This window comes from Dermacentor silvarum, chromosome 9 (genome assembly GCF_013339745.2).
Source record: "Dermacentor silvarum isolate Dsil-2018 chromosome 9, BIME_Dsil_1.4, whole genome shotgun sequence".
Taxonomy (NCBI): Eukaryota; Metazoa; Arthropoda; class Arachnida; order Ixodida; family Ixodidae; genus Dermacentor; species Dermacentor silvarum.
In genome coordinates, this window is record NC_051162.1 from 36,475,200 (window position 1) to 36,492,069 (window position 16,870).

The 16,870-nt window shown below is 46.7% G+C and overlaps 1 pseudogene; it reads right to left on the reverse strand.

Annotated features, from left to right (window-relative positions):
* Positions 1 to 7,988: 7,988 nt before the first annotated feature.
* On the reverse strand, positions 7,989 to 10,031 carry LOC119463530 (uncharacterized; annotated as a pseudogene).
* Between the last annotated feature and the right edge of the window lie 6,839 nt (positions 10,032 to 16,870).

The window sequence follows — 16,870 nt, forward strand, 5'->3', positions numbered from 1 at the left end:
TCAATTCTTCCTTGTTTTTATCTGGAAAAGCCTTTTCTAAAGTATCATCAATGCTTTTCTTGGATAGTTTTCCTATGGTGGTTTGCACTAATTTCCATGTTTTTTTTACATCCCTACTGCATGCCGAGAATTGATTGAGCTCGTAATGTTTTTTTTTTGCCAGTCGTATTTTTGCTGTAATTTTATTTCGCAGTTGGATGAATTCTCTTAGTACAAAGTCATGAGGGTGCTCATTGCCCCTTCTTAAAAGTTTACTCTTAATGTAGGATAGCTCAATAATTTCTTTGTTTATCCAAGGGCTCGCCTGATTTCGCCGTTTCAGCCTCACCTAAGTTTTCGAGTTATTGTAAATTGATTGCAGTTGCTCTACAAGCAGTTCGTAAGCATATACGAGTAGGTGATTTTGCTGCAGCAGGGAATTCTAGTCATACAACTTAATTAATTTATCTACTTTTTCATTGTTATTTACTAACCTTTCTGCAGATCTCTCCTGTACCGCCATTTTACTAACTTTTAACAACGTAAGGAAAACAAAATAATGATCAGTAACTTTTTCTATAATAATACAGCCGAACGTTTTCTCTTGCGTTATGGTTGTACTGATATGGTCAATGAATGTCTGCAGTGTACTTCTAAGAAATTCTTCTCGCGTGTAGCCCGGAATTTTATTCTCCAAGCCAAAACTGGCCAACAACGTTAAGTACTCATTCACACCTACCTTATTAGTTACCGAAATGTCAATATTTAAATCTCCTGCGAAAATTACACGTTTATTTACTGCATACCTTCTAGCGAGCTCCTCTAAAAAACTGCAATATTCTTGCTAGCAGGTCTGTAAATCGCACAAACTAACAATTCATCTTCATTGTTTGAAAGATAAGCACTCTAACTTCCGATTCATCAAATTCAACTTTCAAACGTTCACAAAACCAGCAGTTTTTCACAAATACTAATACTCCTCCACCACGTTTGCCTTCTCTACAGAAGGCATACGATTGACAGTTCTGTATACTATAAAGAGAACAATCAGACTCACTAACATTGATCACACTAAATATTATGACCTCCAAAAAAGTTAAGACATTTTCCAAGTACATTTGCAACATATTCAAATTTTTGTGAAGACTTCTCACATTCACAAGGATAAGATCAAAACTTATACAAGATTCAACTGACACGAATTTCCGGCGTATCTTCAACCATTCAGAAAATGAATGTACACTCTCAGTCACCACGTTATCTTGCACAGGTCCGCTTCATTCTCAGCAAGAATAACAGGGGCACCTTCAATTTTCTTAATATACGACCGTTTCGCACCCAAACGTATTTGTAGTGTTTTTCAGTTGCTATGCGCTTTGCCATCTACCAAAGCTTTTTAGCTACAGGCGTCAGATTTTCATTGATGTAAATATTCTCATGTTTCAGCGTGTTTCGTTTCACAAGCCACTTTTCTGGTTTCTTTTTTGGTGAAACGGACTAGTATGGGAGCCTCAGCATCTGCTTTGCCTTTAATCCTGTGCAATGCTCCGACTTCCTCATTGCTGGGAATGGAGAGCGCGAGTCTGCCTGCAATTGAATTTATAACTGTGTTCAAGTCTTCGTTCTCATGGCACTTGACCCCATGTATCTCCAAGTTCTTACGTCTTGAATAGGATTCCATCCTATTCACCAGCATTTCCAGTTGAGAAAGTCTAGTGTCCTTTGCTAGCAGTTGTGCTTCCATATCCGTAGTTTTTTTCTTTAGCTCTTTTACTTCTTGATTCTGAGTTTCAAGCACTTCATCATATTTAGAAGAGAGAAAATCGAGCGATTCTTCTATGCACTGTATTGTTAATGCTTGCGCCTCAAGTTTTCCATTGGTGGTATCATGTTTAGCTAGCTGCTCCGCCTGTTTTCTTTCCAGCTCATCAAAACGACGTAGCATAGTGTCTAGCTTCGACATGACGTCAACCAAAGAAGGCTGATCACAGTCTGCCATTAAGTTCTTACGCTGAGAGCCAGCCCCGTCTCCAGCGTTCGTCAATCGCGTTTTGTGATTTGCACGCGTGGGACATAACCAAGTACGGGTAGTTTCTACTGACATGCTTTTTAGGTTAGTCTTTGTGACGCCAGAACATTTGCCAGCATGATAACTGTTATCACAATCGCTGCAACGAAGGCACTGGCTATCAGGTGCAATAGCTTTCAGGCACGCGAGTAAATCTTTGTTAGACATTGTGAACACAACTTTGTGCAGTCCGGCGGTGCAGAATTTAAATTAAAACTCAGAAGTAGTTATGAAATGCTGTTCTCACCTACACAAGCGAAGAAAGAGCGTTATGCCACGCTCACGTACTCCGCCGGACTGCGCTCGTTGGCAATCGGCGTTAGCTTTTTAAGCGTAGTCGCACGGTGTCGCCGGCCTAAATTGGCTGCTTCCACGATGATGCACTCGCAGCATGGACTGTGTAGCCATGGGCACTCGCACCGAATATTCTCCAGTATTTCACGTCGATAAAGGTGCCGATGATGGAAGCATACGAAGCCAGGAAAGCGGTAGTCAGGTCCCTTGGGTCTGGCGGTTCCTATACAAGCGAAGAAAGAGCATTATGCCGCGCTCATGTACTCCGCCGGACTGCGCTCGTTGACAATCGGCGTTGGCTTTTTAAGCGTAGTCGCCCGGTGTCGCCTGCCTGGATTGGCTGCTCCCACGATGACGCACTCGCAGCATGGACTGTGTAGCCATGGGTGCTCGCACCGAATCTTCTCCTGTATATCACGTCGATAAGGGCGCCGATGATGGAAGCATCCGAAGCCAAGGAAGCGGTAGTCAGGTCCCTTGGGTCTGGCGGTTCCTACACATGCGAAGAGCGTTATGCCGCGCTCACGTCCTCCGCCGGACTGCGCTCGTTGACAATCGGCGCTGGCTTTTTAAGCGTAGTCGCCCGGTGTCGCCGGCCTGGTTTGGCTGCTCCCATGATGACGCACTCGCAGCATGGACTGTGTAGCCATGGGCGCTCGCACCGAATCTTCTCCTGTATATCACGTCGATAAGGGCGCCGATGATGGAAGCATCCGAAGCCAAGGAAGCGGTAGTCAGGTCCCTTGGGTCTGGCGGTTCCTACACATGCGAAGAGCGTTATGCCGCGCTGACGTCCTCCGCCGGACTGCGCTCGTTGACAATCGGCGCTGGCTTTTTAAGCGTAGTCGCCCGGTGTCGCCGGCCAGGTTTGGCTGCTCCCATGATGACGCACTCGCAGCATGGACTGTGTAGCCATCGGCGCTCGCACGGAATCTTCTCCGGTATTTCACGTCGATAAGGGTGCCGATGATGGAAGCATCCGAAGCTAGGGAAGCGGTAGTCAGGTCGCTTGGGTCTGGCGGTTCCTACACAAGCGAAGAAAGAGCGTTATGCCGCACTCAGGTAGTCCGCCGGACTGCGCTCGTTGACAATCGGCGCTGGCTTTTTAAGCGTAGTCGCCCGGTGTCGCCGGCCTGGTTTGGCTGCTCCCATGATGACGCACTCGCAGCATGGACTGTGTAGCCATCGGCGCTCGCACGGAATCTTCTCCGGTATTTCACGTCGATAAGGGTGCCGATGATGGAAGCATCCGAAGCTAGGGAAGCGGTAGTCAGGTCCCTTGGGTCTGGCGGTTCCTACAGAAGCGAAGAAAGAGCGTTATGCCGCACTCAGGTACTCCGCCGGACTGCGCTCGTAGACAATCGGCGCTGGCTTTTTAAGCGTAGTAGCCCGGTGTCGCCGGCCTGGTTTGGCTGCTCCCATGATGACGCACTCGCAGCATGGACTGTGTAGCCATCGGCGCTCGCACGGAATCTTCTCCGGTATTTCACGTCGATAAGGGTGCCGATGATGGAAGCATCCGAAGCCAAGGAAGCGGTAGTCAGGTCCCTTGGGTCTGGCGGTTCCTACACAAGCGAAGAAAGAGCGTTATGCCGCACTCACGTACTCCGCCGGACTGCGCTCGTTGACAATCGGCGTTGGCTTTTTAAGCGTAGTCGCCTGTGTCGCCGGCCTGGATTGGCTCCTCCCACGATGACGCACTCGCAGCATGGATGTGTATTCATGGGCGCTCGCACCGAATCTTCTCCTAAATATCACGTCGATAAGGGCGCCGATGATGGAAGCATCCGAAGCCAGGAAAGCGGTAGTCAGGTCCCTTGGGTCTGGCGGTTCCTACACAAGCGAAGAAAGAGCGTTATGCCGCGCTCACCTACTCCGCCGGACTGCGCTCGTTGACAATCGGCGTTGGCTTTTTAAGCGTAGTCGCCCGGTGTCGCCTGCCTGTATTGGCAGCTCCCACGATGACGCACTCGCAACATGGACTGTGCAGCCATGCACGCTCGCACCGAATCTTCTGTGGTATATCACGGCAATAAGGGCGCCGATGATGGAAGCATCCGAAGCCAGGGAAGCGGTAGTCAGGTCCCTTGGGTCTGGCAGTTCCTACACAAGCGAAGAACGAGTGTTATGCTGCGCCCACGTACTCCGCCGGACTGCCTAAATCAACAGATTGACAGATAAATCGACAGATATATATATATATATATATATATATATATTGTTACGAGGCACTGCAGTAGGGAACGATGATGACAGGGCTGACGAAGATGCCGATCACCGATATTCGGGCGCGCGAGCTTCATCTTGTATGCCTGTCTTCTGCCCTTGTATATATCTTGTAAATATATTGTGAAGCTTCTGTCCTCCCCACTTCAATTTGGTGGAGGCATGATAATCGATAGCTAGATAGATAGAAATGTAGGCTATCAACGGCTGAAGTAGGCAAGAATGTTATTCCCAATATAAACAGTTTACTTCAAATGCACTCTACGTTCTGTAAATCTTCGCTTAATACGGTCACCTTACCTTTGCCTGGCTCTTGCTTATCTTTCAAGACAACGGCGCATTGTCGGATCGTGTGACGAAACGTGTAGTTGGTAACGGCATGTGTATCTGAAAAAAAAAACAGTTCAAGAGGTGACCTATTTGACATCGAATGTTGGTAGGAACAAAAAGAAAATAAAGCGGACTTCAGAGATTACATCGGCTATCACCACATTCACTGTGACAACCGAATTCTTCCGCAAGGAAGATCACAAACGTGTTTTCGGTTTCATTCTTTTTACTGCCGAGATGTTAGAACCTCGCTATACGGATCATTCCGTCTTCCGCAGTTTTGCAGAGGTGGGGGAGAGAGAGCTGAGAGAGAGGGAAAACAGAGTATAAAAATAGCATCGCGCAGCATAGCGGATGCGAGGTTGTGAGGAGGAGTGAGACAGGTGGCAGTGGGACGCGCATAGCTGCTGCCGACGTCGATCGCGTTCCGCCGCGTTCGCGCCGAACGCACCCGGTGTCCATGACTGCAGCCGATGCCTCTGGCGGCGGCTGCAGGGAAGCCGAGAGTTTACATAGGCGAAGAAATGAAGATTAAGAGTCACGTGAACGTGGCCGGTTGAATTCATCTTGATACAATGCAGATCATCGCGAAGAAATTCTGAACGCCAGGAAACACATGAGACTAGGAGATCCGGGGTTGCAGGTGCTCAGGAACTTTCGCAACATACAACGACTTGGGAATAACGGTGCTAATAGGCGCTCGCTTCGGCGGTCCTCTTTCTCGCAGTGGAAAAAACACAGCATATCCACGAAGTGAATGATGATGAGTGGTCGAAGCACCGGGGGATCATTCGGGTAAACCACAGCTACGGACGAGAGATAAAGAGAGCGCGCGTCGGGAACGAGAGAGAAAATTACACCATCTTCCCGTAGGGGAACCCTGAGTAGTATGCGAAGCAGCCATGGGGTCGACTCAAGGTAGTTTTATCAGCTGTATAAACTTGGACATGCGGCAGCACCAGCAACGCGCAGAACTGTTGTCGACGCCGTCGGCGTTTCGCCCGCGTTCGCACCGAACGCGCGCGGCGTTGATGACTGTTGCCGGTGCCTCTGGCGGTGGCTCCGGAGGTTTTCGACGAGATCAGAACGGGACACTCGTCGAGCAGCGTCAGAAATCTTCACCACCTTCTCGCCTCGCAACGTTTTAGTATGGTCCCTTGAAAACTGGCTAGTCTGCCGTCCGCCGAGGAGGAGGAGCACGCTTACCGAATGACGCCGGAGGTGGCGCTTCGAACAGTCCTCATGCTGGGGAGCGGCGCTCCGCTGACCAGCTGCGTGTCGTCGAAGCGCGGGCGCGCGTTCAGCGTAGTTCGGCTTGACCATTTCTTGCAATTTTTTTTTGCTGCAGCGTAATTGTGCCCATGGCAAATACTAACCGGTTCGATTAACACGTAATCACACGTGTTCGTTCGCAAAGGCTTGCTTTGCCGAGGCACATATATCAAAGGAATGCATGGTACTGTGTGTAGGTTGTTTCTCAGGTGGCACGGCACCAACTGACACTGAAAAAAACAGTTTACTTTTTTTTTCAAAAATTTTATTGGCATGAGCATCAAAAAAAGAAAACTAAAACGCGGAAACGAAAGTGGTTATGCAAGCAAATCAATATGAAGAATTGCACAGGTAAGAAAATTATTTAAATCTTCTCATTTTCAAGTGCTTCAGCTGCTCTTTTTTTGCTGTTCTCTCATTGTTCAAAGACTTCACAAAAAAGCGCAGCCGTAGAAGAATGTAAAATTTTACTATTTGACAAGTACTTTGCTGTGCATGCTCTGTGCAGGTTAGTGCAGGCAACTCTACCCGCGTAAGGAAATCGGCAAAATCAAGAATGCTTTGCTCGTGTAGCTTACTTGCGCTGAAAAATGTCGTGAAGCTGTTCTCAAGGACAGTTATAATATCCTTAAGAGGGCCCGAAGGGTACATCAGACCCCCATTGTCGAAATTTGATGTGAATTCAGAAGCATCATCATTTTTCACAGCATCGCACTTTTCCACAGAGAGCAGCAATGTACACTCATTACAGGAAGTCTTCCTCAGGATCTTTCTTACTGTGTACCCTGCCACATAATAAATAATCATTTCATGGCTTTTTGCCATCACAGAAGACACGTGGTCCGACGAACTGATATTGCGCAAAGCGCAACCTTCCAGTGCATTTTCAGCATCACCAAACATTCCTCCATCAATCAAATTATCCAGTACAGCAACCTTGCTTTCCGTTTGTATCTCAGGAAGTGAAGCTAGAGCAGTGATAACTTCTGGAGCACAATTTCCTGATTTAGGTGGCTTTGCAATGTTATAAAACGCCTGTGAACTAACTATCACTAGAAATTGTGCTGCAGTTGGATGGTCATTGGTTCCTGCAGACTGTCTGACAATCCCAAACAGATTCTCAAGTCTGTCCTGGCTCAAGTTTGCTGTAAGTATGTACTTGAAACCAATGTTGTTAAGGTATGAGACTAAGTTCAATGTGCTTTCAATGGTCACTCGGAGACCCTCCGCAGTAGTTGCACTCATGAAGCCACCAACTGTGGTCTTTGCATGCTCTTCCCATTTTGTCAGGTATTCCAGAAATTCCTTCAGGAACACGTAGTTTGGTGATGGCATGGACAAACCTGCTTTTGGTATTCGAGCAGTCATTATTCTTATGAGTTTGTCAATTTTTTTTACAAAAATCTCTGTTGGCTCCACAAAATTATAAGTTCTTTCTAAATGAGAGCGATAGAGAAAGAGACCCTTGATTACCTGATCACAAAATATCTGAAAGGCAGGGGCAACCCTCATTTTTTCAAAAGAGTTGGGACGAATGTGACTGCTGGTTATCTTTGGCATCACTTTAAGTGAAACACTCTTGCTGTCCATTTTCCAGGCTTCCTCAATGGGGCCTACATGCACACGTCCTTCAGGAGTGTTGAACCCTTTTGACACAAATGCATTTCTAACATTCTTGATAAGATGGGGGAAGTCTGACAAAAAGTGCAAATGACGAGTTGCGTCAACTGGATGCGGAGCCTTGCATCGCGTGCTTGTAGCTGCACCTGTGAGTAAAGGCACACATGATAGAAGAAAATGTATATTACCAGAACAAATTTGTAATTTAGTTCAGATGTTACCTCTTATGCCAAAGAGCTTCCACATTGATCTGTTCCAGCTGGCTCCATCGCAGGTAACGTAGTCAACAAGTAGGCCAGCTTTTTCACAGAGGATGGTGGCTTCCACGATGATTTTCGCTAATGTATCGGCTTTGACGTTGCTTTGCGATGCAAAGACTCCGAGAACTTGAGTCCATTTCCCTAAGTAAAGACCCCAGAAATTACTTCATTTCTCTAAAGCAATATTTGATATGCAAAAAAAAAGAAGGAACCGTAATATTTTACCCTGAAAAGGCTGAAACAAGACCACCATGCCGTGATCAGACAACTGCTCCTTCTGAGATTCAGACGTGAATTGCGCCAGATCAACAAAGCCCTCCAGCTCACCTGAAAGGGATGCATTAAATTAAGCCAATGAAGCACGCCGCTGTGACATTAATGTATAAGTGCCTGAAAGAAACTTACCATTTGATTTCACATCCAGATGCTCAGACAGCTTCATTTCGTCGAACACAATGCCTCCATGACAAGAAAAACTATCCATATGTTTTGTCTTCTCAGCGAGGGCGCTGAAGATGTTCGGGTTGAACCCAAATCCACTCCTGAAGTTCATTATGCGCCTTTGCAGGCATGTCCGCCCGGGCAGAGTGAGTATATTGTGTCGGCGTATGTGTTCATATAGCCTTGGACTTCTCATTCGCATTAGGATGCATTCTATAAGCCATTCATCAGCATACTGCATTCCCTTTGTGGACCTTCGCTTTGCAGCTTCAAAGCAAGTTCGAACAGCAAGCTGTTGTTTACAGGGAAGGCCTCTGATTCTTTTCTCGAACTCTGTTGTTGACAGTTGTTGTATGTCTGCTTTCATCTGTTCCACTTCTTTTTGCAGCTTTGCCGTCTTTTTCTTCATCAGCCACACAGCACGAGTCTTAGAAGCAAGCATTTTTCTAGAGGTACTCGAGCTTGCTTTCTTTTTCCTGCGGGAAATCGTGTTTTGAGTCAATTTTCGCAGATATTTACAAGCTATGCACATTGATTCGGAAACAACAGCACAGTTTCCAGCATAATAATGTCCATTAAAAGTAGCAAATGATTTGCTCTGCGGCTTCAGTCCACTCCCCGGGCACAAATTGTAATTTGCGACATTTTTCAGCAGTTCTTGAACTTCTATTACAGACTGCAGCTTTTCTTCTTGGAACTTTTTTCCGCGGATATAAACAAATGCTCTTACTGGACCATCTTCAGCGCCACTGAAGTCCAGCACCACACGTCGACCCACATGAATAATGTCCAACGATCCATCATCGCTTTTGTGGCACTCAGCAAACGTAATGCTGTCTCTTGCATCACGAAAGTGAACTTTAGTCCAAGGGGGTGCAACTTGAAGCTCAGCGCATTCTAAAAACACAGAGCTACCGGCTTGTCGTTCTCCTAGCTCCACATGTTCACACGCAACCGCATCAGCATCACGACGCTGCCTTTTTGCTGGTGGTGGTCGAGGCCGAGAAGCCTGCTCGCATAAGTTGCGCTCTTTTCTCTTCTGAGGCAAAGGCTTGGACAAGTACTTAGGTGCGTCTGGAAAAATAGTCGGCACAGCCTCCTTGACAAGGAGTGGTACGTCCCTCGGAATCTCTTCCACCTTGCCCTGAATAACTATTTTGAAGGTGCGCTCGATGAACGAAGGTTCAAAATGCCTCTCGCACACAACACACGCGTCGTCCAGCGTCTTGTCACCACGCTTTATGTTTCGCGCCCATTGCTGCAGTCTCTCTGGCTCTTTCGGCGCACGAAAAAGGGAGAACTTTGTCTTGCACGAGCGGTATCCGCTGTTACAGCCCGGTACGAAACACGTGCTATCGCGCTTCTCACGCTTTCGCGCGGACATTTCGTTAGCTCGAAAAGACTAAGCACACAACACAATATAAAGCATGTTCCTCACATCGTATTGGAAAGAAAGCACTCGTGATGAGGTCCAGGTAGTCCAGCAAACACGCCGTCGCAGTTGTGGTCGCAGTAACACAACGGACGACCCGCAGCACCACAACACAGTCAACAAGCAGACGAGAGCAATGCGCGGGTGACATTCCGAATGCGCGCAGCGCCCCCTGCGGGGTCATTTAGCTAGCGTCAACCTCTCCCCATACGGCGCGCCATGCGGACGGTAGACTAGCCAGTATTCAAGGGACCATAGTTTTAGGGGCGAAGCTCCTTAGGGTGTGTGTCGTTCCCTCTTCTGTAGTAGTAGTAGTAGTAGTAGTAGTAGTAGTAGTATGTAGCCACCTCTAGTTTATGAATTTCTCAATAGATGGCGTTGTGTGTCCGTACGTGAAAGAGACGCCGCATGTAGTTTTATGAAGTGTTCACTAGAAGTCCGTAGCTCTGGTTGGCATGGAGACCACTATGCATGTATGGTATACGCATATATACATATATATGTATATGTACAGTATAACCGGAAGCCGACTTCCGCTTCCGTTTCCGCTTCCCGAAGCCAGCTTCCGGCTTCCGGAGAAGGCTTCTGGCGTTTTTCTCTCGTCCGTAGCTAGGTGCGCTGCGGTGCACAAGGGCGTTCGTTCCCGACTCGCGTTCTCTTTCTCTCGTTCCCGACGCGCGCTCTCTTTCTTTCTCGTCCGTAGCTAGGGGCGCTGCGGTGCACAAGGGCGTTCGTTCCCGACGCGCCCTCTCTTTCTCGTCCGTAGCTAGGGGCGCTGCATTGCACAAGGGCGTTCGTTCCCGACACGCGCTCTCTTTCTCTCTCGTTCCCGACGCGCGCTCTCTTTATCTCTCGTCCGTAGCTGTGGTTCAGCCGAATGATCCGCCGGTGCTTCGCGCACTCATCATCATTCACTACGTGAATATGCTGTGATTTTTTAATACGCATTTGGTGCCACAGCTAAACGACGCCTCCCCTCCCTCCCGTCCTCCCACGGCCTTTCTTGCGACGGAAGAAGTCGCGTTTGCTCTCCGCCTTGCGTCTGCTCCCCGTGAAAGCACGCGTCTCTCGTGCGCTTTCACTCGCACATACTGCATACGGCGCGCAGCGTCGATTTCATTGCCGTTGGGCTTTAAACGGCAACGACGACGACGACGGCAGAAATCCGCTTGGAGCGTCCATATAATTGCTATCGCAATACCTGTAAAAAAATTGGGGAAGCTTGCACTAGTGGCGCAAGGCTAAACACAGCGGAGCTTATCGTTTCCTAGCTCGTCCTGGCTATACGAAGTGATGTTAAGTTATACGAAGTAATCCCAAGTGATGCTAAGTTATACGAAGTGTATAAGCATTTCCTCGTGGTCGGTGGCATCGGGGAACGCCTCGCGTAGCACTTGCAGCCCGCGCACACGTGCAAGTGAGGCGAAAGTTATACACAGTGTACGTGCGGCGCGCAGCAGACGACACGCCGGGATGACGTCACGGTGCATGCGCAGTAGCACGCAGCTGGTGGGAGCTCGGCCGAGCCGCCGCCAGAGGCGCCTGCTGCAGTCACGGACACCGCGAGCGTTCGGTACTAATGCGGGGAAATGGAGAAGCACGGATGGCGTCGGCAGCACCTGTGCGCGTTGCCTCGTTGGTGCTGCTTCAATTTGTTTCTCTCTCTGGCTCTCATTTTCTTTTTCTCTCTCCCGAGCATAGCGCGCGACGCTCCGCGAGGTGGTTGCTAGGCAACGCAGTGGCAGGCGGCACACATGCGAAGAGGTACGGCGCTATCTAGCACTGTCTGGGGTACCTGAAAGTATTACCACGTGTACGAATGTATTTTTCTAAAGTAAATAGTTGTGTGTGTGTGTTTGTGTGTGTAGGTCGTGAGCATATGTCCCTGTGATGGCAGCAGCCAGATGACGACCATCTTGAAGACAAGTGTATGGCGGCAACAGCATAATTTCTACGAAGGTGGTTTGACGCGAGCTTACATGGCAAACGCTGGTTTTTACATAAGTAGTGCACGAGTGCAAACGAGAGACACACAGATGGTAAAGTCAACAGCGACAACGTCTTATGCAATCGTACTCATGTACTACTATGGATTTACCATGTGGTGTATGTAACACGGCGGTGACAGGCGTTCTCCGGCGAAGGAATCTTAAGACATGCTTAACTCGGATGATCATGAATTCAATACAACGTCGCACAATTAAGAGGTAGTGTGCTACGAAGAAAGTATTGAGGAAACTCTTTGAGCGGGAGCTATTACAAGAAAAGAAGACAGTGAAGTGTCACGGGGTACACGCGCCGAGATGATTAAATTGTCGGCTGGAGTGCTGCAGAAGATAGCGCCAACCTTTTTCTTCATCATAAAGAACTACTTCTCAACGAGTGAAGTATGCACGCGATCGAGGCCCAATCTACGTTTAGACTGTCATGCATATACGCTCTCACGATCTTCTTTCGGCATTTGTGGTGTCGCCATGCAGTGCACTGAGCAGTCCTTTCAAAGGATACCTACGTGAAGTAGTTCACGCCTGTCGAATATTCAATACCCCCGTCTCAATGCAACACTTTAGCACAGTAACAAAAATTGGTTGTACAAGGACCTCATTGATACAATGTTTTCAACAGCCATGTATTGCACAATATTGAGTGGAAGTCAGGGACAATATGTGCTGTAGATAGTTAAAAGGTGGCTAGTTGAATAGTCGACAAAATATTTTTTTCATACTGCATAATATTACTATTCCTAGGAAAACCTGGCCGGAACATAAAGGCTTATTCGTACCTTACTTCAATTGATGCTTGCTTTGTAAGAAACAGGAAATGATAAACATGTTTTCATAATGTGTTGGGGTCCCATACTTTTCTGTGATATCCTCGGGCGTACCATTCGTAAGGAGTGCCTTTATACCCATACGAAATCAGATTTCTACCAGTTGAAAACACCGGAGGCATAGAATATGACCTTACCATGCTCCTAGGGCTCCACAGTATATCGAAGAGGCGTATTTATGTAAGACATGCCGAGGCCAACGTTTCGTCCTGGGTGCGGGAGCCTTATCGAGTGTCGATATGTGAGTGAAATATACCGGGCGTCGTCTAGGCCTCCTGACTGGATCACTGTATTTGATTTGATGACATATGAGAAAATTCTAAATAACTCGCGTCCGCCTCAGAGCGGCTGTCAACCTTGTTTTCACCAATTTCGTCCGTTTATCGTTTTGTGCTTAACAAGGCAATGAAAAAAAAAGCGATCGTCACCGAATGGTTAGAAGAGCACCGATCTACTGTGCTCGACGACAGAGGTTCGATTCTACCGTCGCTCACACATTTTTGTACATGGACATATTTTATGACTCTTACACTCTCCCTGCGTAAAGTAGCCTACATTTAGTTTGGTAAAATGTGTAGCATTAGGTGATATTTATTAACGCTTTATTCTAGAGGTGATACTCAGAGGTTAGATACATCCGTCATGATCATTGTATTGTTGAACTTCACCTTAGCAATTAGCGCAGTAAATAAGTAAACACTAGGCCGCGAGAGCACGTATACTCTTCTCGTGCCAAAGCCGACTGGCTCTCTATGACTTTCAGTGCGCACGTTAGGTGCCAGTTTTTGTTCTTGGCACATGACCGCTCACACTTTGAGAAGATCTGTTAGGCCGCTTCGTCTTCGGGATGGTCCGACATTGCCCCGTACTTTTATCAAAGCAGCCAATGATACTTAGAAGCTATGCGACGCTGTACCGTTTTCGTGATCCACACAGGTTGATAAGGTTTTATTATTTCTTTGCCGGAGTAAAAATGCCATCATCGTTTAATCATAGACGCCATGACATATCACATAGGTAGGGAAGATTGCAAAGCACTTAGCCGCAGATCACGTCACAATCCATGTATGTTTCGCTTACGCCCGTTAAATCAGTAAAGCAGAACTCAAGAATCGGCATGTCATATGAATTCGCGTCTAAAGAACGCAGTAGCATTCATGATGTTGCTGTCATTAGATCGTCGTCACTGTCGTAATCGTATTGCTGTCATTGTCATACGCACATCTACTTGATTGTTACAAAAACGTTGGCATATGTGGTGATGCTTTGGAGAACCCCAAACAATCCTGGACAGCCAGCTAACTTCAAGTTGCTTCGCATAGCATCGATTGCCACAATGCGTGGGATGTGTGCGTTTGTGATGACTTACCCGTGTCGACAGATGTGAATATCTTTACCGGTCCAAACTTAGGCTTCACGAGTGGGCTGTATGAAGCGCTGATATTATACCTATTGAAAGAAAGAGTGTATTTTGCATCTGATTGATCACAAAGTATTTTATCATAGTATACACGGAACTCTTTTTTCACTTGATAGTGAGAGAAATAACCTGTAGTAGATAGAGCAGTTAAAATTCCTCACTTGGATATGATAAAGAGGCCCACATTTCCTTTAGAATAAATAGCTATATTCGTCAGAGAGCTTAGTAAAGGATCACCAATTAAATTTCAAATGGTTACGTTAGAGATAAATTTTACCAATGGAGGCTTGATGCAGTACAGTAATTATGTCGTGTCTGTTTAGCAATTTGTGATAAATCTCCATCGGCATCTCTAGCATATATCGACTTAAAAGCTGTTACAAATTTTATCGGCTTGGCACATTCCAAACAGCAGCACTTGTCAGTAGTGTCTAAAAGTATTTGAACGGCAATCAAAACCACGGTATTTTTGGAAAGGATATATAAAGAAGCTTTTAGCCAAACAATTTTTGCTCAAAGTATCTCCCATCAGTGCTGGCAAAATCGCTGTTACATGGGCGGTAGCGTTCCCTTACATATCCACATTCTCGTATCCTGTTTTTTTTTTTTTTTTTTTTGAAGCGCCGCTCGTCATCGTTGACCTTTACTCTTCCAACGCTTGCGCTGCTTTCACATATGCAAAGTATTTGTGCCATATTATCTGCAAGTGAGACAATAGATATAGGGGGTGTCTTTTTTAATACATACTTTTTAATATTGCCTATGGAAGATATAATTACTATTGTCCTTGAGCTGAATTCTCGAAGTGGCAGGCCTTAATCACACGAAAAACCAAAAGTCATAGCCACTTAAATAAGTGACAAAAGTATGATAATTATGTTTTAAATTTATTCGTTCACGGGACATATTGCAGTTTGCTAATTGTTCATGGTTAGTTTGCCAGGCATATCCACTTGGAAGGAATTCATAAGACCGCATGTATTTTGAGGTGTCCGTCTTGAAACTTGCGGTAATAATTAATTCAGTAAAATGTGGTAAAATGTTCAGTCAAATTCAATGAAATTGCCGTAAAATTTTCCCCTTACATTTTTAAGGAACCTCCATTTGATGCATTGAAGCACACGTTTAACTAGAACACTCATGCATTTCGTCACAACTTTGGGAATGGTTATCTAGGGTGTGGTGCCATCCTGAAAATTTGGTCGAAGAAGATACGCCTTTCGAACTCCCCGGCCCCCAATTAGTGAAAACTTGCCGGAAAGAAATTATTTAACACGTTAATTAGTGTATGTTTGTAAATTAGTTGACTATGCGTTTCCATTCCTTGTCCCGGTAATGTCCGCCTTTTTCAGAAATTCAGTTCCACGACAACAATTGTGCTATCTGTCCCAGGCGAGTTTAGGAAACTGCACGGTTAGAAAAACAAAAATACCCGGTATAGCGAACCACTCACGACCGCTTGCGTTTCGCTGTGCGTGTGTGCGTCTGTGCATCTGTGCCAGGTGGTACAGGGCCTATAAGGTATTATTCCAGCTACGCAACAGTGTGTTCCCACATGGAAGCATATAAAGCACGGCTCTAACGCCTGGGCGGAGCTGTCTGCAGACGTACAACATATAGGCTGAGGGGCTGTGCGTGTCCTTGGTGCAACTTCTTTGTAGGTGATATGACTGACAAGTAAATAGTGCGCTAGCAATTTCGACAGCAGGCTACATATTTGGACTACGCGACAGCGCCCACTGATTTCCCGATTGCAGGATCAACATAATTTGTGTGTGGTTAATTCACATAGCAGTGCCGCAAGGATCCCAGTAATCTTGCAAAACAATCTGATGCGCAGTTTAAACTGTCTTAATACAACACACTCGGGTCATATGAGTTGCTATTCGCCGTTGATTGTGTCTGCATTGCAGTACTCGGAGTAGATTACCAATTTGCCACAATTTTTCCATAACGCCGACTATGTCACAATTGCCCCGCCATCCATCCTCTCCAATATTGTACGAAAGCTGCCCGTTGGAAAACTATAGGCACAGCAGTGCATACAGCTGACCCTGCATTGCTTACTACTCATATTGCTACTGTAAATCCTGTACTGACACTGCAGAGAAGCTGGACCTACTTGACGTGCAGGGCAACCGCATTTCCGTGCCAGCTTTGATCGACATTTGGGCACACGTGTCGCTGACTAGCACTGATGTAAAATTATCGCTCGAGAAACTCGTAACGAGTCACCTGTTTCAAGACTTTCTGACTTCGTCGAGATGTAGGGCCTCGCCACACGGCTACACCACGTGGCCTTACGCCGCAGGTGTTTAGAGCCAATCACATACGATCTCGAAGAAGTCACTCCACAGTCGAACTGTGGGAAGCCCTGACAAAGTCTTTCTTTGTACATATGTAAATAGCGTTCTTCTTTGCTCTGTCCTCTTTGTTATTCTGTCTCTGTCCTGTACTTCCCTACTACCACCTCCGATGGTGAACGCCGTCCAGGTGTCAGTCGTCTGCCCGATACAGTTCTAGTGTGATCAGTTGTAAATTTCATTTCCTTCTATTCTTTGACAGCGTAAGCTGTTATACGCTCATTCCAATAGCCGTTTCGGGACGCGATGATGCCGCCGCCGCCGCGCCGTAGCCGCTATCGCATGCGAAAAAAAAGTACCCGCTCTTCGCCGGGATCGAACACTGGCCCGCTGCG